The sequence below is a fragment of the Eucyclogobius newberryi genome, unplaced genomic scaffold (genome assembly GCF_026437365.1).
Source record: "Eucyclogobius newberryi isolate DKJ021-1_F unplaced genomic scaffold, fEucNew1.0.hap1 SCAF_4, whole genome shotgun sequence".
Taxonomy (NCBI): Eukaryota; Metazoa; Chordata; class Actinopteri; order Gobiiformes; family Gobiidae; genus Eucyclogobius; species Eucyclogobius newberryi.
The window spans coordinates 20,386,014-20,410,844 of NW_027316056.1; the positions used below are offsets into that span (position 1 = coordinate 20,386,014).

General features: G+C 41.7%; 1 protein-coding gene across 1 annotated transcript in view; it reads left to right on the top strand.

Moving 5' to 3' along the window:
- crebbpa (CREB binding protein a) overlaps window positions 1-21,154 on the top strand; it is a 347,948-nt gene extending 326,794 nt beyond the window's left edge. Inside the window, exon 32 of the mRNA XM_072462365.1 lies at window positions 21,137-21,154. The gene's annotated coding sequence lies outside the window, so the exon portion shown is untranslated. The remainder of the gene's footprint in view (window positions 1-21,136) is intronic.
- Window positions 21,155-24,831: the final 3,677 nt, after the last annotated feature.

Genomic DNA, 24,831 nt, shown 5'->3' on the forward strand with positions numbered 1-24,831 from the left:
TAAACTCTTCACAGTCACGACCTCCCAAGTGCACAACATCACTGGTTTTGCAGTGGTAATACATTTATTATAGCATTGAGAAGTCCTGCGCATGTGTAATGATGATTTTCACATGCATATGTTCAGTGCTTATTCACTACTGTACTGCACAAGGATTAAAAAATAATAACATTTAGATTAAACTGCTACATATAATTTATCATAAACACTTCTGACACAATGGGACGTTTACAAAATGAGGCTGCTGGGCAAAGGATATTACCAGTGCGTTGGTGCCATCTAGAGGGAATGATATTTCTGCTTGTTTTTAAATGGCTTAGATAGTCTGGAAAATTCCATAGTTGTTATCGTGACAGAGACAAGTCACAACAATATGATCCATTTACATCGTTGTTCATTTTGTTATTTATTAAACACAAGTCAACGTAGAAATTCACCTACAGTAAATCAAGGCCTAAATTGTCATAACAACAGGCCTAAGGATCACAGACTACTGATCAGTGAATGTGTCTTATGATGAGAAAAATAAATACATTTTGCATATGATGAAAGCCGTTTTCTTATGTGACACTAGATGGCGCCAAAGGACCGCGGATCCAATCAACATGGAACTTGCGCCATGACTAGAAAGTACCTAGAAATAAATAACTCGACATTATTTGAAGCTTGAGGGGGTCCAGAGTCATCCTAATTGTAGGGTATTTCAAGCAGTGCACTCAACATGTATTTTTCAGTGTTCTCTGTCCCACAAAAGCCTTCTCTGAACACATTGTCCTCATCAGTTTACATTAGAGTCCCACGCAGTTAAGAGAGGACTTACTCATAAAGAAAAACATTTGTCTCTCAACAATGATGAAAAGCACAAGCTCACATCCTTTTTTGTGTTTATGAAAGATGTCTTTAAATGAGGCGCAGCTCGTCTATTCAGAGCGACAGGAGGCCCACACTGTGCCATAAATGATAATGTAGACGCCATGTCCTTTCAAATGTGAGGGGTGACTGTTATATAGGGAAAACATCACACGCAGCCAAATTATTGAAAATATACAGGACCTACCCTTTTTAAAAGCCCAACATTGTACAATGTGGGAGGTTGGGTGAAATGTGTTGGCCATAATAAGCCTGTAAAACACAGCAATGAAGCTTTTACTTCACATAAAAACAAATGCACCACAATTGAATTCATGTTCTATTTCTACTGACGCCATAAGCGCAGTGATAAGGGCCTGTGTCACTGTATGGGGGATTTACTGTGTTTGAAAAAAATATATATTCAAGTAGAAATCCACAAATGTTGACCCATCTCAATATCAATTAGAGACTGACTCCACAAACCTGTCCGGTTAACCTCACGTCTGAATGGGAACAATCATGTCTTTGGAGTTGAATAATTGCACTTTTGTGTATTTATGCAGACAGAGAAGACGTTGAACTTTTTGCCTGCTTTTGTTTCATGTAGATCGGCTCAGTAATTACAGAGTTCTGAACCATAAACCCGGTTAAACAACACATTTCACCAGAAGTCTGCTCTGGCTCATGTAAAACTACACGGATTAAAGAATGGTGTGATGTTGCGTGAACTCAAACTATTACAGAGCAGAAATAAGATGCGACAATAGGAGTTGGTCTGTAATGTTGGCCTGAGTGAATGGAGGTGGTCAGTCAGGCTCAGCGAGGATGAGTCACTGTCCCATTGGAGCTTCAAAATACACCCTTCCACCAGAGAAGGGTACAGGCTCCACATCCTTCCCTCTGGCATAAATATAGAGTTAATACATGAATATGATCGTCTGCAGGACACAATGGTTTGAAGTGATGTTACAAGATGGATGTCTGTTTTCTTTTGGAGGATGCAGAGCTGGATTATACGGCTGGCTGCACATGAAATACAGCACTGCAGTGGACACTGTACTGTAGATGCCTTTTAGCATATTCACATTTCATTCACTCACTTCTTTTGATCTTCCTGGGTTTCAAAATGATTGGCGGTTGTCTCTGCACGCACAGGGCCAACTGTTGTTTGGAGGGCAGAGATATCACAATTTACTTCCACACTCACTCCTAATATGAAATGTCTTTCTCTGCTGTTCTTGGCTCTGCACTTTTCTAAACTGAGGTGTCTCATACAAGTCCAAGTCAAGTCTGTGGCCCACAAGTCTGCTTTGAGTTTCAAGGCCTTTCAAAGCTTTGCACCACATCATATTTTTGCAATGTAAAGTCACAGCTATTAGACCAACTGCAAAGAGAAAACAGTTTTAAATACTTTTTAAAAAACTGAGTCCATGTGTCAAGTCTCAATCAACAAAATAGTGATTCAAGTCTGACTCGAGTCCATACTTGAGTCCACTCCTCTGCCTATGTTCGCCGTAAGAAAATCGTGCTATTACATTTTGACATTTAGCCCATTTTTGAAGTCAGAGAGAATCCATGTGCTACTTTTTATACAGCCATGTTATTAAAGCTGCACCTTATCTGAGGCTCAATCTATAAGCAAACCACTGTATGTGCTTCATGTCGTGCACTGAGCTCAATATATATTAGAATGATTTGGATGTGGACGTTTTACATGATCCAATGCTAAAATCTGTCCTGTTTTTAACCAGTGCATGCACTAAAAGATCAACATTGAAAGTCAGAATGTAAAAACAGCAAGATAAACAAACTTAAGCACTCATTGTGATTCTCTGCAGATGTCGCGCTGGTTAAAGAGTGTTGGAGATTGGTCACACTGTCAAAGGCAGGCTGCGGCGTCCAATCGCACAAGAGATGCCTTCAAGTGGCGTCACGAGTCACACAGTCATCCTCTTCCACTGGCTTCACTCCAACACACGAGCAAGAGCCTGGAGGGAATATCAGTGAGGTGAGTCAGCCGCCAAACAAAACCTGTCAAGAGCTTCCACCTGACGCTGCATGTAGTTAGCCACTTGCTTTGCCCAGACACAAATAGCCTTGACACTCCCGGGACGATCAGCAGGTTTTGCATTGACGAATATGAACGTGTGTGCAATCTGTGGGACTGGTACCTGTCTCATTCATACAGAAATGCACTTCCTGTGAGCAGGCGCAGAACCTCGCAGGGCAGACCACCCCTGTCTTTACCCGACTCCCCCAGGAAGGTTTCACGATGGCTTTCATGTGGAAAATCAACTTAAATGACGTTACCCCTCGTTGGGCCTACACGCCCAGGTCTTCAGTGCACTATAGCTTGTGTCCATGGTGATAGTTTAACACCATGCTGTCGAACATTTCAGGCAAATAAATTATGTTTTATGGAGACAAACAAGTGGCAGACCCTCCAACCAGAACGTTTACACAGTGCAACTTTAAAACCACTGATTGAAAGATTGAGAAGTCAGCAGAAGAGCCTTGAAAAACCTGCATTCAGATCTGACCTGTAACTTGTCTAGTGGCCCGTCTCTATGGAGATTTGTATGAGATGTTTAATGCCACACTGTGAAACATACAGGTAAAGCTATACCATCTACAAGTGGTGGCTTGAAGAAGTTGCATCTTTAAAATGTGTTTGCGTGAGGGAAAAGTACTTTGTTCAAGTGTGAAGATGGAACAATCTGCAATCTTCTCATTTACTTTTTGTTATCATTGTTTCCCTGTGAAATGTATCACCAGCTATTACAGAAACAAAACTAACAAGAGAAAGTTCCCGAAACTTGTGATTTTTGCTGGCCAAAAGTCTGATGAGGGGGAGTCGAGTTTGACCAAATGTTCAAGCAGTGTCTTCTAACAGCAATTTAAAAATAGCAGTGAACAATAAGTCGTACTAGTGGGTTTACAAAAGGCCATGTTGTGTGGTCAAAACCAAATGATAAAAACACTGCTTTTTATGCATGTTTTGAGCCGGGACCAACTGACAGTAGCAGCAAATAGTGATTTGAGAGATCCCTATAGTTCATTCAGTACTGCTTGTGCCACAATTCAACAAAATTACCTTTAAGATCAGATAAGAGCGTCAAAAAGTCTGTAAAGATATTTATTTTGCGACAGTAGATCATTTACTTATTTTAGGAATTGAAGCAGTTTGGTTACTGGGATTTGCAACTGTAAACTCAAGCCTTGCTCAACCTCAGCTTTTCTTTAAATTGGCTTAATTGTGTTTATTTCAGTTGAGAGTAAACAGTATAGTCAAAAAATGTCCATTACATCCGTCAGGTTAGTTATGCTCCACTCACAAGGTCAGAGTTGAACAAAAGTAAATGGTTCATTGATGGACCTGTGGCAAGACAAGGACACTTCAACTACATTCACTAACTAATGATTAACAGCTAACTTCCTGTCTGCATTTCCTCCTGAAAAGTGCGTCCCTGACATCGGTGAGTCCCCGTTCTTCAGCAGATCGAATGCGTATCAAACGTGCTGACTTGTGTAGCTTATATGCCACTGCTGCAAAAAGACCTCGCTGACGATGTGTCACTGTCTGTTTCATAAGACTGACACTGACACAAGGTGATGTCATGTCCTACTTAACATTCACTCATTCATTGTAGTTGCAGAAGGCATATCATGTATTTTCTTTAACAAATACATACATTGCTGTGCTACATTTTGTTCATGACAAAACTGCACAACTGATCGAAAACATTTACTGATAGAAACAGGACCATTGAGAGCCGTTTCTGAGAGCCAGCAGTAGATTTTCATACATCTTGGAGTACCGTAGACAAAATGTTTTACAAAAAAAGAGTTATGGATGAGCGGAATTATTCAAGCTTTAAACGCAGACCAATTTAAGACTATGCAAACATGCAAGAATCACTCCAAATACAACCCAGAGTGAGGGAAAGCCACGACTACAGGCAAGCTCAAAACGTCATGAATCTAAATTGTACCCAAGAGCTGAAGGCAAAAAGGAGCAGATGATGGTTTATTTGAACAATGGAATGAATGATATTGTGAGGGTTGGAGCAGGAGGCCAGCGAGGCGGATAGATTAGAAGGTAGACAAAAACAAGTCACTGTAATTCTAATTTGTACATTGGAGAAGCCAAGTGGGACGTCTACCAATGACTGTAGTTTAACCGAGGAGTTCTTCTTCTTCTTCTTCTTCTTCTTCTTCTTCTTCTTCTTCTTCTTCTTCTTCTTCTTCTTCTTCTTCTTCTTCTTCTTCTTCTTCTTCTTCTTCTTCTTCTTCTTCTTCTTCTTCTTCTTCTTCTTCTTCTTCTTCTTCTTCTTCTTCTTCTTCTTCTTCTTCTTCTTCTTCTTCTTCTTCTTCTTCTTCTTCTTCTTCTTCTTCTTCTTCTTCTTCTTCTTCTTCTTCTTCTTCTTCTTCTTCTTCTTCTTCTTCTTCTTCTTCTTCACATAATACCACTTCAGTTTGATGCTTGGTCAGACTCTCCTCTCATCGCAAGAGCCCGGTCCTCCTTTGACATACTGTCCACTTTCAGATATCTTTCTGCAGCTTCCAAAATTATTGCGATCCTCCTTGATTTCCACTGGTACAACTCCACACCACAGCAATGAAAGCAAGAGAGATCCACAGAAATACAGCCGTTTGTTCCCTCTGGTTTTCTCTCCTTCTTCTCGATACATTTAACCGCCTCTGCATACGTGCTTCTCTCCTTCACTCCTGGCTTGCTGACATTCTTCTCCAGCTCTCTCCTTGGGCATCCCACTGCCCCGGCCTGGTGCGACCCTCCACACTGCAGGTACTGGCACTGCTCCATGTTCCACACACTCCTCTCACACTCTTCCATCCCACAGCTAGCACACCACTTCACTCTAGTACAAGCCGAGTCTATGTCCATATTCTTAGCAACAATGACATCTCAACGAACCCCTTTTGTATGGTCAGATACGGTATCAAACGCAGTCTAAATTAATTCTATCGGATTGGTCACCTTGTAAGATCAGACAAAGTGAAATGCTCTCTTCAATATTTCCCCCACTAAACTTCATCATCCTCGTAACATCACGAACACCAACAATATTCATAAAATCCTTTGCATCGATTGACACCCCTGAAATCACCCCTTTCTTCCCTCCCCCAGCCTCAAGTGGGAAGCACTTAACACACTGCCATTCTTTATGTATTTCGATTTCTAACATTTTCTTTTGTTGCACTTTTGAGGCACAATCAATAATTACAAGTCCACTCCGAGTCACTTTAATAGATCTCACATTCCCTTCTTCCTGGTGAATAAAACGGCCCAATGTATGTGGGTCACTGAAGAGGCCGTCATCCTTAGTGACAGCCAACATTCCAACAAGCAGCAACTCTCTACTTTTAAGAAACTCGAATCATTTGACAAACTATCTTTTTACCTTTTATTTTTGTGCTCCATCTGCTTGGACATTTCAAACTCACCACCAGACGACTCAGATTCCCGCTCCGGCAGCGAGGAGATGCTGTGGAGCTGCTCTTCTTTTAATGCTGGTGATTGATGATTTTGGGCATGTGAGGAGCTGCTACACCCATAGGTGGCCATCCCAGGTGGGAGGGAACACAGACACACAAAAGGGAGGGACAGAAACACAAGGAAATTCTTGCTGTATTTGCAGCTTCATCGCACAGTTGGGAAACATATGAGTGATCGACTCAACACACACGAGTGAAGCGGTCATCATCACCATGTAAAGCACTTGTTTAGAACTCTCAACATTTACAGCAATAATGTTTGAACCATCCCGTATGCACGGGATATGCATGAGTTGGCGAGTGTGTAAGCGGGCGTTTGGAAGTGGACTTTTGTGCGCACTTTTGCAGCCGTGCTTTGCACAGCATCACGAGACAAACAGGCATCTCACCAGCTTGTGGCACTCGGGCCGAATAATGTTCTACAATAAGCTAGTGCAACAAACCATTACTTATACCACACTATAAAATATAAAACTGCTACCTCACTGTTCTTTTGACTTAAATTACAATTGTTTCTGTCACTGCATCGGTTAACTTTGTCATCAGGGCCAAAATCTGCATGATACATTTGGATGTAGTTGCTTTTTGGGGGTGACTCATGATTGGCACATTCTGTTTCATTTGCCTCTCATTACTCCATCAGTATCTCGCCCACTGACTGAAAATGTGCCAAAACATGACAGTTTGAAAGTGTCAAATATAAGAACGTGTTTTTTTAAGTTTTTTATAAGTTATCTGTTCTTTATTATTTACTTCTGTACCTATTTTGTGTTGCAATACTGGAATTTCCCCATTGCGGGACAAAGATAGGCTTATTAGGCCCGAGCGCCACAAGCTGGCGAGAGGCCTATTAATCTCGTAAGGCCGTGCGAAGCACGGCTGCGAAAGTGCGCACGTAGTGCGCACGAAATCGAGCGCGAAGCGCTCGCCCACTTCCAAACACTCACTAACGCACTCCTCCACTCATGCACGCCCCGTGCATACTAATTAGTTGTAGGAAAATGGAACATTACCGTTGTAAACGGGCGAAGCCCGTGCAAAAGTTCGCACTAAACGAGCACTTTACATTGGGATGACGACCGCGAAGCGGTCGTCATCCCCATATAAAGCACTCATTTGCGCTAAGTAGCTCACGAATACGTTCCCCATCTCTTGCATGTTCCGTGCATATAAGCATGTAATGCAAAAATTGAACATTATTACTGTATAGAGGGCCAAAAACACAAAGTGGGCGGAGCCCACTCAAAATTATCGAAAGTACCCGTCAGTGACCAGGGACCCACACCATGAGGTAGGAAAGCGCGAGCGCTTTCCGAAAATGTATAGTTTATGATATTTGAAAAATGGGAAACATTGTTTTCGCATCGGAATATTATTCTTTCTTTCTTTCTTTCTTTCTTCTTCTCGGGACCAACCCCCCTATTTTTCACCCAGTGAACATTGACGAAAAGTCACAAAAATTTGCACACCTCTAAAAATCGTGCCTCTCTACATTCTGGCTATTTCCCTTTTCTAAAATAAAAAAAATTGGCGCGTCAGCGCCACCAAATGTACCAAAAATGCATTGAGAGATGGGAAATGACCCAAAAAAAATCTGATCGTAGAATCATGAAATTTGGCGCAGAGGTAGATGGTGACAAGAGAAGTAAAAAATATTATTACGGCAATGCCGTCCGCCCAACCAAATGTCGGCCATATTGCTTCAAAAATGGCTAAACATGACTTCGGAGTTTTTCCAAACGTCGTACTTTTACAAACTCCTCCCAGGGCGTTGGCCCTAAAAAGCTGAAATTTGGTGAAAATGCTACTGAGGAGTGGGACATCAAAAGTTATCCAAATTACATTGATACCTCTCACGGTCTCTGAGCGGCGAAGCCGCAAACTGTAGCTAGAATTTCAGAAATCTCCCATATTTAAAATTTCTGCCGTTTGCGCAGATAAAGTCCGAATTGCGTCAAATTAGAATCAGTTGTTAAACTCTTTGCCCTAAACCTACTTGAAGTGAAATAAATTCATTTGGCGCCACAGTGCCCCCTACAGATTTTATATGGAGGTTAAATGTTTAGTTTTGCGAAATTATATGAAATTTGACACACAACTCAATTTTAGCATCCCCATCAAAAAAGTCAATGACTCATGTCATAATTGTTATGGCGTTGCCGTAACGATGACCGAAACCTTTCATGTTTACACTTTAGACTTTCACAAACTCCTCCCAGGGCGTCAGCCCTATTAACCTGAAATTTGGTGGGACTCATCTTCAGGGGTGGACCATCAAAAGTTATCCACATTTTCATTCAAAGAGTCACGGTGTCTGTGCGGCAAAGCCGCACATTTTGCCAAGAATTCAAAATAAAATAGCTTTTTGATGGTAAAACAAAGGGGAGAAGATGTGACAGCGTCACAGATTCAGCAGTAGGCGTAATAAAAGGACAATTGGGGCTCCTCTTGCGGCGTGGCGGCGGCGTGGCGGCGGCGTGGCGAGGGCCGATCATTGCCGCTTGCGGCTATATTCTTATCTTATCTTATCTTAGACCCAAGCTAAACCTTAGATTAATAAATGTCATTTTATATCCTGTTTTAGTCAAAGAAAGAATTTTGTTTGGAATTTTTTTTGGAACAGGTTAATGAGCGCTAGTTAGCTCATTGTGTCTCAAGGCTAATGCTAACTTTTATCAAAATATTGAACATAGTGATACTATAGTCTGTTTGTTTTTATATGAAGATTATTATGTTTTATTTTTCAATGTTTATCTTTATTTTTATACGCCTCAACAGTGGAATTAACATTAGCACTGAGACACAAACTCGTCCTTTATAAACACACATGTCCTTTGGTGACGTATTCACCTTTTGTAAAGTCTTTAACATCCTGTCAGACACAACTTGCCCTTCACGGCCTGATTTTATACTGACTTAAGAGATTTAAATGATCAGACTGGAAGTACTGGCACTGAGCGAGTCCATTATGAGCCCACTGTGCAATCAATGAGAGAATTGTTCCATAAGGAAACTTTGCTGGTGATGGGGGAGGAGAAGATGGAGAGGCGGAGGAGGCTGCTGGTTCTGCTGGTTCAGCTGGTTCTGCTGGTTCTGCTGGGTCTGGTGGTTCTGCTGGTTCGGGTGCTTCTGCCGGTTCTGCTGGTTCTGCTGGTGCTGCCGGTGCTGCCGGTTCTGCTGTTTCTGCTGGGTCTGGTGGTTCTGCTGGTTCAGCTGGTTCTGCTGGGTCTGGTGGTTCTGCTGGTTCAGCTGGTTCTGCTGGGTCTGGTGGTTCTGCTGGTTCTGCTGGTTCTGCTGGTTCTGCTGGTGCTGCCGGTTCTGTTGTTTCTGCTGGGTCTGGTGGTTCTGCTGGGTCTGGTGGTTCTGCTAGTTCTGCTGGTTCTGGTGCTTCTGTCGGTTCTGCTGGTTCTGCTGGTTCTGCCGTTCTGCTGCTTCTGCCGGTTCTGCCGGTGCAGGACACTGAGTCCAGACTGCAGCCTTATTGAATAGTGAATAGATAAAGAATATAACACGTTGTTCTTCTTGCTTCCCCTTCCCCAGCCTGTGAATCATGCTTCTTGCGTATAGAAGTGTATTATTCGTTGTTAGGTTGTTACACTCAGTACTATTACACATGCAGTCCTGGTATTTTACATTGTGAGGGCATGTGTGTGTCGCGGTGTGATATCTGCTCGAGACCAGGATGACGCACAACTCAACAGGCGCCGCGCGGAGCTGTGTCTAGCCTCCTCGCTCATGATCATCTCACCGTCACATTCGCCACACACAGAACACAACTCATCTTACACACATGCTATACTTATAAAGGACTTTTAACCCTATTACAATTCATGTATGAGTCATGTATGAAAAGCACTGTTTTTTTGGTCAGATTTTTTATATTTTTAAGGAAGGATTAGAAATTGATCAAGACATTTTTGTTCCAGACTCTGAGCTCAGTGCATGCGTTCATTTTTGAGTCACTGTAAACCAATTTTCAATTAAAACAATTAATTATCTACTCTATTAATCTGTGCCTGCAAGATTGGGCCAATGATTATTTATGTTATTGCAAAAATATAATTTAGACATTTCACTAAAACGCAGTGAACATTGTTATATTTAACATTTGACTAATAATATATTAAATGTACAAATGTTCTAAATATTTCCGCCACAATTTCTCTATTTTGGTGACGTTATTGTGATGTATTTGAATTTTTATGATTGTTTAAACTGTGTCAGTTACGTGTATAAGATTTGTCGCTTATAGATAACAGACACAAGGATTCTGTGTTTAAAACTCAGCTTTTTTCACCTTTTCTGTCTCAATATATCTTTGCAAACTGCCACTTGATTGATAAATATTTACCACATGGACTAAACCACCAAACCAACCCAAAACTAGACAAAACATGAGGAAATTTGAGTGCTGCAGACCAACATTTTCTCAGGACCAAATGTCTTTTCAACAGGTCACTGATATTTGTCTTGAAAAACGACTTTGAGAAATGACTGTAAATGAAAATGAGAGAGAGAGAGAGAGAGAGAGAGAGAGAGATGAGTCATACGTTGTCACACGTTGTCACGCATGCGTAACACGGTCCAGGTCTCAAAGAAGATTTCACAGTTGAAATAACATGATTTTAGTCCATTCATTCACTGATCACTGACCTCAAACTGTGTTGTCATCAATATTGCTGCACACTGTCATAACAGGTGTCCTGTTACGACAGTGTGGAGCAATATTGATGTATTATTTATGTGTATAAATATATATAAAATAATATCTAATCAAGTCAATAAATATCATCAAAAAGCAGAAATAGGAACAACATTTCCTGTAACATTAATAGTAAGGACGCACAATTTCCACCAATAAAAACATCCAAAATGAAACACAATTGTGGCACAGAGAGCTTTAATTTCAGTTCTTCAGCAAAGGATGGCTTTCAAGAGTTCATTGATAATTGATAATAATAATAAGTGATGTTCAGTAAAGGCATGCACACATCACGTGTTGTGTGACACTGACTCCGCTGTGAGTAATGCACTTCACAGAAATGACAGCCACACTTAAACGCTTGCCAGGCGTCTCACAAATGTTTTTTTAAATAATGGTTGGTGTGAAAGCATATGTTGACGACGGCATACACATTAAAATTAATAATCAGGTCAATAAGAAACGTGTCATATTGAGGTTTTATTTAATAAGAAGTGTGTATCTGGCAGAGTGATTCAGGCTGTGGTCATTTCCTGTTGACCACAAGAGGCTGTGAGTGGATCAGGTCTGACAGAGCTGGAGATCAGGGACATTTGGCAGTGTCGTCCATTACTAAAGCCCACTACTTTTGTTATAGAGGTACCGGTACATTTTGGGCGCGCTACAATGAGTACGAACACAATAACAACAAAGCAGAGGCATGTTTTTATTACTTGTTTTAATATGAACTGGAAGTACTTTAAAACAGAAAACAGACAACCAGCTTTACATCTGAAAATGTTATAGAGGGTGTAATGTGTGTAAGTGCACATTGAATTCATTAGGTAAATAAATGAACAGTGGTGGAGGAAGTACAAACTGCAGATGGGCTTGAGTAAAAGTCATGTAGTACAAGTATAAAAGTGTACTATCCATTAATAACGTTGTCTGCTTAAAGAGACTTGAAGTCAAAAGCTTTACGCATGAACGTGCTAAAAAACAACCCCTCAAACCATTTGAAAAGTACTTTATTCTTCTCAGTTCAGTTGAAAAAGTAGAAGAGTAAAAATTACAGTTATCTGGTCTAAAATCTATGTGAAAGTGGAGAATCCAATGTAAAAACTACTGAAGTAAAGTACAGATAGCAAAACATTTTACTTAACTATAATACACTGTAAATAACTTGTGAATAAATGTAAAATAACTTTACAAATAGATATTCTTCTACAGTCATGAATACAGTACAGTTGATATGAAAATAACTCAAACACTCACACATTCACCCTTTTAAATACAGTTGTTTTAGGGACTGATTTGATTGTATATTGTTGTATGTGTATTGCTCACTGTAAATCCTCTGTGTTTTATTGTTTTATTCTGTGTTTTTGTGAAGCACTTTGTGACTTCTGTCTGTGAAAGGTGCTATACAAATACATTTTACTTACTTACTTATTTACTTACTTATTACTTACTTACTCTAATGCATGAGCTCTAATGCACACATCCACATGGAGATTCTGGGGCTTCATGCCAGAGGAGGAGGTGCTGCTGCGCTGACGTACTGCCATTCTTGTGCTTCAGCCAATGTGAAGCGAAGGCTCTGGAGTTAGTCACTGTCAAACATCATACCTGCTTCACACCAGTCATCTTCTGTGCTGTTATATATCAAATGTGCGGGTAGGGGGTTCAAGTACAAGTACAGCATGATTTCCCCCAGCGGGTCAATCCCAGGCTGGAGGTGAGGCCAAGGGGGTGTGAAATGACCTCACTTCCTATTCTCCTGTTACATGTTGGGTTATGACAGCTCAAGGGTGTTTGCTGCCAGGACAATGTTTACTGATTCATTCAAGTGGAGCTACTTTTGGGGTTTTTTTGTGTGTAAATGAGTGTATTTTGTGTTCCCCCCACGTTGTGTCAAAATGAGACCACTCCACGCCGTCTGCAGTTAATCATAATGTATTGTATTTCGTCAGCCAGAAAGGAGCTGAGAGGAGCACTTGAGTGGTCCGCCTCAGCTTTACTTTGCTGTCTGAAAAAGCTGTTCTAAAGCTGTGCGCTCACCTGGAACTTAACTTTGGATTAGTTTTATTTAAAAAGCTCCTCCTTTTGCGGTTTGAAACGAGGGTCCCCCAGCTTCCATCAGAAGATTTCAATATCCTTCAGAGCAACTTTCATTACACACACTTATATGAATATGTCTGAGTAAAAGAAATCAGGGGGAAATTGCAAAACTTTAGCCACATGCTATTTGGACACAGTAATAATAGAGTTGAAGACCCTCCTCTTGACAGACCATTCATCCATCCATCCATCTTCTGCCGCTTTATCCGGGGCCGGGTCGCGGGGGCAGCAGTCTGAGCAGGGACTCCCAGACTTCCTCCTCCCCAGACACTTCCTCTAACTCCTCCGGGGGGATCCCGAGGCGTTCCCAGGCCAGCCGAGAGACATAGTCTCTCCAGCGTGTCCTGGGTCTTCCCCGGGGCCTCTTCCCGGTGGGACATGCCTGAAACACCTCCCGAGGGAGGCGCCCAGGAGGCATCCGGAACAGATGCCCGAGCCACCTCAGCTGGCTCCTCTCGACGTGGAGGAGCAGCGGCTCTACTCCGAGCTCCCCCCGTGTGGCCGAGCTCCTCACCTTATCTCTAAGGGAGCGCCCAGCCACACGGCGGAGGAAACTCATTTTGACCGCTTGTATCCGCGATCTTGTTCTTTCGGTCACTACCCAAAGCTCATGACCATAGGTGAGGGTAGGAACGTAGACCGACCGGTAAATAGAGAGCTTTGCCTTTCGGCTCAGCTCCCTCTTCACCACAACGGTCCGATACAGCGACTGCATCACTGCAGCCGCTGCACCGATCCGCCTGTCGATCTCACGCTCCATCCTTCCCTCACTCGTGAACAAGACCCCGAGATACTTGAACTCCTCCACTTGGGGCAAGGACACCCCACCCACCTGGAGAGGGCAAGTCACCTTTTTCCGGTCGAGAACCATGGCCTCGGATTTGGAGGTGCTGATTCTCATCCCAGCCGCTTCACACTCGGCTGCAAACCGTCCCAGTGCATGTTGCAGGTCCGGGTTTGATGGAGCCATCAGGACAACATCGTCTGCAAACAGCAGAGATGAGATCCTGTGGTCCCCAAACCGGACACCCTCCGACCCCTGACTGCGCCTAGAAATTCTGTCCATAAAAATTATGAAGAGAACCGGTGACAAAGGGCAGCCCTGGCGGATGCACTGGGAACAGGTCTGACTTACTGCCGGCAATGCGAACACAGCTCCTGCTCCGGTCATACAGGGACCGGACAGCCCTGAGCAAAGGGCCCCGGACCCCGTACTCCCGGAGCACCCCCCAAAGGACACCCCGAGGGACACGGTCGAAAGCCTTCTCCAGATCCACAAAGCACATGTGGACTGGTTGGGCAAACTCCCATGAACCCTCGAGCACCCGATGGAGGGTATAGAGCTGGTCCAGTGTTCCACGACCGGGACGAAAACCACTCTGCTCCTCCTGAATCCGAGGTTCGACTATCGGTCGGATTCTCCTCTCCAGTACCTTGGAATAGACCTTACCTGGGAGGCTGAGGAGTGTGATCCCTCTGTAGTTGGAACACACCCTCCGGTCCCCCTTCTTGAACAGAGGGACCACCACCCCGGTCTGCCAGTCCAGAGGCACGGTCCCCGAACGCCACGCGATGTTGCAGAGACGTGTCAACCAAGACAGTCCTACAACATCCAGATACTTTAGGTACTCAGGGCGGATCTCATCCACCCCCGGAGCCCTGCCACCGAGGAGTTTGCGAACAACCTCAGTGACTTCAGCTTGGGTGATGGATGAGCCAGCCTCCGAGTCCCCGGTCTCTACTTCCTCTTCGGAAGACGTGACTGAGGGATTAAGGAGATCCTCAGAGTATTCCTTCCACCGTCCGACGACATCCCCAGTCGAGGTCAGCAGGCCTCCACCCGCACCGTAAACGGTGTTGGTGAGACACTGCTTCCCCCTCCTGAGGCGCCGGACGGTTTGCCAGAATTTCTTTGGTGCCGACCGATAGTCCTCCTCCATGGCCTCCCCGAACTCCTCCCAGGCCCGGGTTTTTGCCTCTGCGACAGCACGAGCCGCGGCTCGCTTGGCCTGCCGATACCCGTCAGGACCTCCGGAGACCTACAAGCCAGAGTGGCCTGATAGGCCTCCTTCTTCAGTCTGACGGCATCCCTTACTTCCGGTGTCCACCACCGGGTTCGGGGGTTGCCGCCACGACAGGCACCGGAGACCTTGCGACCACAGCTCCGAGCAGCCGCATCAACAATGGAGGCGGAGAACATGGTCCACTCGGACTCAATGTCCCCAGCCTCCCCCGGGACATGGGAGAAGCTCTCCCGGAGGTGCGAGTTGAATACCCTACTGACAGAGGGCTCCACTAGACGTTCCCAAAGCCATTCAGTCCCTTGTATATTCTGTTTAAAAGCAGAAGGGTCTGGAATCGGCTCATAGGGGGGCATCTAAAAAACTCTCCTAACTTCACCGCTAATTCGTAGCATGTGTCTCTCAAAAAACTTTCAGAACAAAATACATAACTGTTCTGTTAATCCGCCTGTCAATCACGCCCTTTGGATACTGGAGGCTGGATATGATTCCAGACCATCTTTGTAAAGTATTGTTAAAGCGTCTGGTCTTGGGGCTGGTCAGGCACATATTTTGCCCTATCTCACAATATTTAGAATCTCAAATAAAAAAAACAAAGTTAATGCAAATAAACTATTCACCAGAACTAAATAGACGGTATGATGTTTAGCTTGAGCTGGATTTTTCAGATGAGTATGAATGGTTTTGTGAACAGGTGGGGCCATCACGTGTCCCGGGGCAAAGTCACGTGTGATGTGCTGCAGTGACATATCAGAGAGAGTGAGACAGACGTGAAGAGGCTGTGTCATGTCCATGACTCACATGCACCGCTTTACTCTGTCCAATCACATACAACACATATATATACTGTATATTATACACCAAACAAATACACACTGGTAATGAGATAGATTTGAGCGAAAGCTTCATCTAGGTGGGTTTAGTAACAAGAACATTTCTACATTATATATATTTAATTTACTTTTAATTTTGTTTAATATAACAGTTTCTTCAAAGCATGTTTGCAACAAAAAGATTTTACCCCTGAAGAAAGTAAAAGTAATTTTCAATCATATTTGGAGGAATTTGTATCCCTCCCACATGGGAGGTTTCTGTCATCGCTATGGCTACGCCGTAAATATATGAATTAATATGACACGGGTCTGATTGCATTTTTTGATCGGCACGGCAAATATAACATTTAATTTTTGGTCCCCATATAAAATTTCATGTAACTCCCTTAGGGGGCGCTAACGTGCCAAATTCAATTATTTAATCTTAAGTCAGTTGAGGTCAAAGAGTTTAACAACTGATTAAACCCCCTAAACTGAGCAGACATTCATATATCATCTTCATAGAAACAGACCCAGGTGCACTTCCGGTGAATCACGCTTTGCCAGGTGTGAGGCAGCTGTACTCAGAGATTACGCGCACGTTTTATCTTGTTTTCTGATGGATTAGAGTCTATATGTAGTAGATTGGTTTGTTCTGTGATTTGGGTTGAACACATCACCTGCCAGGCCTTGAATAAACGGTGGGATGCTGAGTAAATATCAAGAAACACACAGGCAGCTGCTGAAACAGACTGTCGCCCTGTCCTGCAATGGCCTTCCAGAGCAATGAGCACAAATCACAACATACACCAATAAGAGACCAGCACCTGGATAAAAGACAGGTGAGAGTACAATTAGTAAAACCATACACATAATATTGTCAAATAACCTGCTGCTTCCTGTTTATCGACAAACGGCACTCGCAACATGACCAAAAATACAACATTTCCAGAGCAAAATGCAAGAGATGTGAATATGCAGAAAAGTAAAATCAATGCAGAAAAATATAAAACAAAGGTTGTGACTTGATACAAACTTGTAATACTCAACATCTTTTTTGTGAATAGCTGCGTTTGGCTTTATAAAGAAAAATTATAATTCAGGTATGATTTAGATTTTATTCAGCAAGAAAGCATTTGTTATGTTTGGGTGACGTCGGCTGTTATGTAGCAAACCCCTGTGAGCCAGGACCTCAGCACGGAAACTCAGACTGCCATTAACAGAAGCGGCCAATGTGAGCCAGTCTGGTGGACCAGGGCCAGTCGAAATGTGGCTTATCCAGGCAAAGCAATAAATTCCACTCAAAATGTGGCACAGTGCACCTTCACAGACGTAATCATTATATCCGTGGTGTTAGTAATAGCATCATTTCTACTGTGCACTTTTTCCATTCAGGGGCAGTATACTATTAGCAAATGTTTTTGTTTTACTTTAATTTTGTGCGTAGTTCCATATTGAAGATCCATTTTCAAGTATTTGAACACATTCATTTCCTTGTAAACTATCTGTTGAAGTGTGTGTGAGTGCACTGAGAAGATGGAAGGGTGTGGGGATGACACATAAAACTGCTCACTGTTTGACAACCACTGATCTCCACAACATTGTTACCAGACCTTTTATCTGCCCCCTCCAAAAATGTATCATTATGAATCACACAATGTGCAATGAAGAATAACAACCATCAAAACTCTAATATCTTTTTAGGTTTAAAACAGATAGTTCTCAAACATGTTACCTGTGTGAATAAAGGTTAAATAAATGAAAAAACATAACGTGTAATGCTACTGATATACTGTGTGTTTTTGTAGTTAATACAAGCAAGTGGCAACAGCTTTCCCACCTCTTTAATTCACAGCCTGATCAATACAACATGTCTACAGATTATTCCCCATTTCTGTATTCTAATTCAGTGTTTTCAGTGGGTTCAGGGACCCCTGGAGGTATGCAAGCACTTATTATTTCAGATGAAGAGGGTGGAATTAAAAAGCATCTGAATGTAAAAGTTTAAGGTTAAGGTACACTTATTTGTCCCGTAGCAAAAAAAATAATCTTAATGACAATTTACATCACTTTTAACATTTGTGTTGGATAATTCAGACAATCACGACATGAAGAAGTTAATACAATAATTGACAATAGCCTACAAGACATGAATCATACTTAAAAATTATCATTTCACAAGTTAGGAGGTACTCGGGAGTGTGGGTGAAGTCCAGACTTGGAGAGATTTATCCATGCAGTAGATTAGACTACTGTAACGGCCTGCTCACTGGCCTCTCCAAACGAGCTGTAAAACAGCTGCAGTACATCCAGAACGCTGCTGCTCGGGTCCTGACTAGAACCAGGAAGTATGATCACATTAGTCCTGTTCTCAGGTCTCTGCACTGGCTCCTGTGGCTCAGAGAAGAGACTTTAAAGCAGCTCTGCTTGTGTACAAGTCTCTCCATGGCCTAGCATCAAAGTACATCTTGGATATGTTAGTGCCATATGAACCATCTCGGACTCTGAGGACCTCATGGACCGGCCTCCTGCTGGTGCCCAGAGTCAGGACTAAACATGGATCGGCCTCCTGCTGGTGCCCAGAGTCAGGACTAAACATGGATCGGCCTCCTGCTGGTGCCCAGAGTCAGGACTAAACATGGATCGGCCTCCTGCTGGTGCCAGAGTCAGGACTAAACATGGACCGGCCTCCTGCTGGTGCCAGAGTCAGGACTAAACATGGATCGGCCTCCTGCTGGTGCCAGAGTCAGGACTAAACATGGACCGGCCTCCTGCTGGTGTCAGAGTCAGGACTAAACATGTGGAATCTGCGTTTCAGTTTTATGCAACAACGCTCAAATCTAAGCTAAAAATCTGTTTTGTTAAGCTGGGCATATGACTGAAATTATTTTATTTGCACTTTTCTTTCCCCCCTCTTTTTTTGTGTTGTGATTTCATGCATTTTTTCCTGTTGTGTGAAGCACTTTGAAATGCTTTGTGTATGAATTGTGCTCTACACATAAACTTGGGGGGCACTCAAGGCAAAATGGATGGGAAACACTACCAAAGAAGAATGCTCCATGGGGAGCAAAAAACAAACTAAATCTTAGTGATAGTTCCAGAGTTTTGTCCTTTCTTTTATTTTTGCTGCTGGCATTTGACTTTGTATCTATTCCTAACTGATAACAGTGCACACAACATACATTCAACTGTGTATCCCCAGTTGTCCAGTTTTGTGCCCACAATTTCTAGGAAAGACCAATAAATAATCATTCAATGTCCAAACTTGAGGCCCACAATATTTGACTCTGGGTTGACACATAGATACATGTTGATACATAACTGAGTGTGGCTGAGGGGAAGTGGTGGGGCGTGTGACTCTTGGTGTTGCGGTCGTCACTGTGAGTCAGAGCCCAGAGCTGCTGCTGCTGCTGCTGCTGCTGCTGCTGCTGCTGCTGCTGCTGCTGCTGCTGCTGCTGCTGCTCCTGCTGCTGCTGCTGCTGCTGCTGCTGCTGCTGCTGCTGCTGCTGCTGCTGCTGCTGGTGCTGCTGCTGCTGCTGCTGCTGCTCCTGCTGCTGCTGCTGCTGCTGGTGCTGCTGCTGGTGCTGCTGCTGCTGCTGCTGCTGGTGCTGCTGCTGCTGCTGCTGCTGCTCCTGCTGCTGCTGCTGCTGCTGGTGCTGCTGCTGCTGCTGCTGCTGCTGCTGCTGCTGTTGTTGGTTTGATCAACTTTGCCTCGAGGATGAGAAAAACCGCATCATGAAACTACGATTAAACATGCGTGATTCATATGGACACACCTTTTTCTTCTTCAAAACTGTATTCTATAAACTTGGTGAAGTCAACAAGCCCAGCCCACTTGTGCTTCTGACAGCTTTGGATTTGCACTTCTGTTGTTTTGGCATTTCCGGTTTAGTTGTAAGTTTCTCAAAAAAGGCTGTTTTATTTGTGTAGAATGTTCAGTATTCAAGTCACCAATGCACTGTTTCTCTGGAATGGCTTTTGTAGTCGGCAGCTTTGTGTTAAATGATATAAGACAGAAAGTAGGGCGGATGGAGGGGCACAATGAATGAGTGGTGCATAGTAGATTTCAAATTCTAGAATGTGACAATGGAAGAGACAGTTTTTCCAATAGAGTTTGGGATTTTTCAGTTTAAATCGAGGGAGATTTTAAGATGCCACTAAACTTAGCATTGATTCAAATGTATTCTGACACATGATTCTGAGTGATGAATGGTTTTAGATGAAAGAGGAGAGAAACATGCACATCCAGAGTGTCCAGGATCAAAGAGACACAATAAAGAAAAGAGATGATCCACGCTTGATTAGCGCCAAATAAATATTTATTTTGAGAGAGTCACAGTGAGAACAAAATACATATCTCTTTGGAGCTGATCCAGTTGTGTGGATCATCTCTTTTCTTTATTGATAAATGGTTTTGCCAATCGTGACCCAGAAGTTTATCAGGTTGTTCCAGGTTCTTATGTTTTTTCTATGGTTTGGGATAAATGCATCAAACATGGCAGATTTGGCAAAAAGTTTTGATCCCATTTCATTTTTACAGCAATTATCCAAGAAGAAAAAGAAAAAAGACAAATGTTGAATCAGTGACTATACAGTATATGGTTCTAATTGAACTTGTGGATACAATTAATCCAGCTTTAGCTAATAATGAATTCACCATGAATTTAATTTTAGACCCTTAAAAAGCTTTAGATATGGTTAACCATAATATTCAGATTTTATTACATATATATGGATCGAGGATAATGTGTATTGGTAACTAAACATAAATCAAAAAATAATTCTACAAAATAATATGTATCCCAAGGTTATATTATTTATTATATTACAATTATTTTGCTTCTACCGCTGCAGTTTTTTTTCCCTCGTTGCTATTTTTTGATGAATCAAATCTTGTTATTTCAAATAGAGGTTTTAGTTGATTGATTCATTTAATTGCAGCCTTAATTATTCAGAATGGTTCATGTCAAATAAATTGTCTTTAAATGTGAAAAAGTGTAGCTTCATGCTCTTTGCTGGAAACAAAGAAAACAATTGTGATCCGATTAAATTGTACATAAATCGTGAGAAGATATCAAGAGTTTCATCAACGTGCTTCTTGGAGTCTGGATTGATGATGACTTGGGTTGGAGAGAACATATTGAACATTAAACATGTTTGTAAAAATGTGACATCATCAATCGGTATCACAAGTAAGATAAGGCATCTGGTACAATGTTTACGAACAATATTACAGTTTGAATATTGTTGTTGGGAAGTACCTTCGAATAACAACACATTCTAAACCTGAAGCTCCTTGTGCGCCTTTTTAAAATGAAGTTCTTAAATATCTTTAATACAAACACTCTTTTGACCTGTACGTTTGTATTCCTTCCTACAATTTGCACTGTTTTACTAATTATCATCAGTTCCACCGCTGTGTCACTAGACAGGCTCCGAAGTTGCATGGAACTTAAATACTTTATACATACTTTATATGTAAGAGAAGTCTCGGGCCATTTTAAATTCAGCAGCACAGATCTAAATCATTGAACTCCCGTACAGACTTTCTACAAACCTCTGTCACCATCAATGTATAAAACCAGATAATATAATTATAATTATACCAAAGCATAAGCTATACTTGCTTTGACCTTTTAAAATTAATAATGTCATTTAATGAAATTTTTACATATTGACTGAGCTTTTTTTGCTTCCACCACTCTCATGCACATCGTAAACTGTTGCACTGTAGTGGTACGTGTAGTTCTTTTTATTGTTCGAATGATTGCAAAATAAATAAAGATAATTTAAAAAATGCTAATGTCTGTAGGTGATTGGCCCTTGACCTTATATATATATAAAAAAATCCCACAGATACAACACAACACCAATAACACATTTTCAGGGAAGTACAGCAACAGACTTTGAGGGTATTTTGGGTATGACAAAGATGAGTAGAATAAGAATGAGTGTACACAGAAGAGCAGCGCATGGGAGATATTTGTAGATTCAATCAGAAATGTCAGTCATTGACCAGGTTGACGATGCAGAGGGTGGGCTTAAGATGAAGGCAGATGATTCACTGTGGCATCTTCTCAAAATAAATATTAGTTTAATTTCCCTGATTGTTGTGGGCACAATATCAGATCTCGTCATCTCTTTGTTCGTGTCAGTCTTTCAGTCGGCTCTACGTTACTCAACAGGACTTATCCCACTAATAACAGAGAGTAGTTACTTTGTTTAATTCATACGTTTACCTATATGAAGCTCTTACCAATGACATAAATATGGCTAATTGGGTGCGTATCATATTTTCACATGCTTTTTTGAAGGAAATGGTGGAGGGTGTTTCCCACTTGAGTGCTTCATTTGTGTCTTCCTCTCTGTTGAATGAGTAAAGCAGAAGCACTCTTCATATTTTCATGTTTCGAGGTCACACCTGTCAGCTGCTCCCATCGTCGAACCACATCCCCTCAACAGTCGGCCATTTTACACTTCAGTGGCACAAGTGTTACTAATGTTTACAAGATCGAGGAGTGCTAACGTGTATTGTCCAAAATGTATTCAAATTCCTCAAGTTGAAGAAAAACATAGCAAAAAGTTTTGAATTTCAAGTAGTCTATAATTATGTATGTATGTATTTATGTATTTATTTATTTATTTATTTATGTATTTGTTTGTTTGTTTGTTTATTTATTTGTTTGTTTGCCCAACTAAAGGATACATGGGCCTTTCTATTCATTACATGACAAAAATGCTAATAATTTATTGTTGCTCGTGCAAAGCAATCGTCTTTACCAAATAGACAGAAACAGACACAGGGCAAGGCAAGGCAAGTTTATTTGTAGAGCACATTTCATACACAAGGCAATTCAAAGTGCTTCACACAGCAGGAAAAATGCATTCAAATCACAAAGAAATTACAGAAATACAATAAAATTTACTAAATTAAAAAATATCAATCCAACTGATTTTCTAAACTAATAAAATCACAAACAAAAGAGAAGAGTGCAAAGATAAAAATTAACTACAATAAAATTAACTAAATTAAAAATTATCAATCCAACTGATTTTCTAAACTAATAAAATCACAAACAAAAGAGAAGAGTGCAAAGAAAAATCCTTTCAGTCATATGCGCAGCTAAACAAAACTGTTTTTAGCTTAGATTTGAACATTGTCAGAGTAGAAGCCTGTCTCACATCTTCAGGAAGACTGTTCCATATAGGGGTTCTATTTTAGTGGGTGGTATGTGGCGTACTCTTTTAAACAAAAAAGTGTGCTGTGACTCAAACATTTTTGAAAAACACTATATGCTAGACCCTGTCACTCAATAAAAATATATTATTAAATGCATTTCATCAAAGGTATGATCCTTCAAAAATGTGTGTAGCTGTAAATAAGTGAAAAGACCATGGTTACTCAGGTCGTGCTGCAGGAGCCAGAGGAACAGAGGAGATTGACAGATTAGTCACTACTGTCTGAGGACTGCAGGACTGTTTGTGCAGGATGTTGGTGGGTAAACAGACGGAGCAGAGTCAGCCCAGATACCCCTGCCCCTCCCCAGACGCTTCCTTCCCCCGAGGAGCCGCTGCACTCACCCTCACACCAAACAAACCCACGGAAATGTCAAGTAACTCTTCAAATGCAGCTTCTAATAAAGAGCTTTTAGCCATTTTGATATGGGATGTTTTAAAGCAATAACATCTCCATGGAGACCGAAAATGTTTGTGACTTGTGACACTGAGTAAATAGTCACCTTAAGGCAGTATTACAAACATCAAACCTCTATGTATTCTTACACATTCACAGTAGGTTGGGGGCATGTTTAGGGCAGCCAAACGCCCAATAGCGGCTTCAACACAGGATTAAAACTGTTGACACACAGAAAAAGTAAAACATTAAATAGTGTTTTAACCTGCGCACTATCTTTGAAGTTAGCACAAAGGTTAAACTTTAAAAATGTCAAACTCGTATGTATGCACTGTTTTTGTCTTACAGAACCATTGCGTCAACACAGAGACAGGAAAAAGGCTTTCATCAACATTGCTCGCTTCCTGTGACACAAAACACAGACACTTTTCAAATTAATTCATTTTATACCTTTTAATAGTAAGTGGGACTGGATTGTTTTCAATGGCAAATCTTATATTTTGGGATTATTTTGTTAATCCCTGTATCAGTGTCACATCCTGCAGTAGGAACAGCCTTCGACAGGAAAGTCACCTCTTTTACGCTGACATTATCCTCACAACCTCAAGCTGACTCTACATTTAGGAAAACTCATTCATCCACTTTTGTCACCTCAGGTTTATTGTGAAGTTCATTTACTCATGTTTTTTCCTGTACCATGTCACATTACAAGAATTTGTTTATCACATAAAAACATTTACTCATTGAAAGTTTTATGGGCCTTTAGAGCCAGAGCCACTAAACTTTACAACTGGTAAAAAGCCTCATCGCAGGAAGTCCCACAACACTCATTCTTTTGTGGTTTGGATGTGTCAACACATTTAACTTGATAATAACATTGAAGTTTTACGGTTTCATACGGTTTTAGCAGTGCACAAGTAATTTATGTAGACTTTTTTGTTGTTGAACTTTTTCAATTCAAACATGTTTTGGGAGTTTCTTTTGCACCCATAAAATGTTATGTAATTTATTTTTGGCCAACTCTAATTCCCTCAACCTCAGTGAGATACTTTGAGTGACTATTTTACTCAGTTTCCTCCATGAATGACACAGAGTTTACATGCGTTTGGCCTTCAGGGGATTTCATCGCTCGTGTGGAAAGTACTACTGAAATTCTCACAAGTACAGTAACCACAGCCACTCTCAGCCACATAG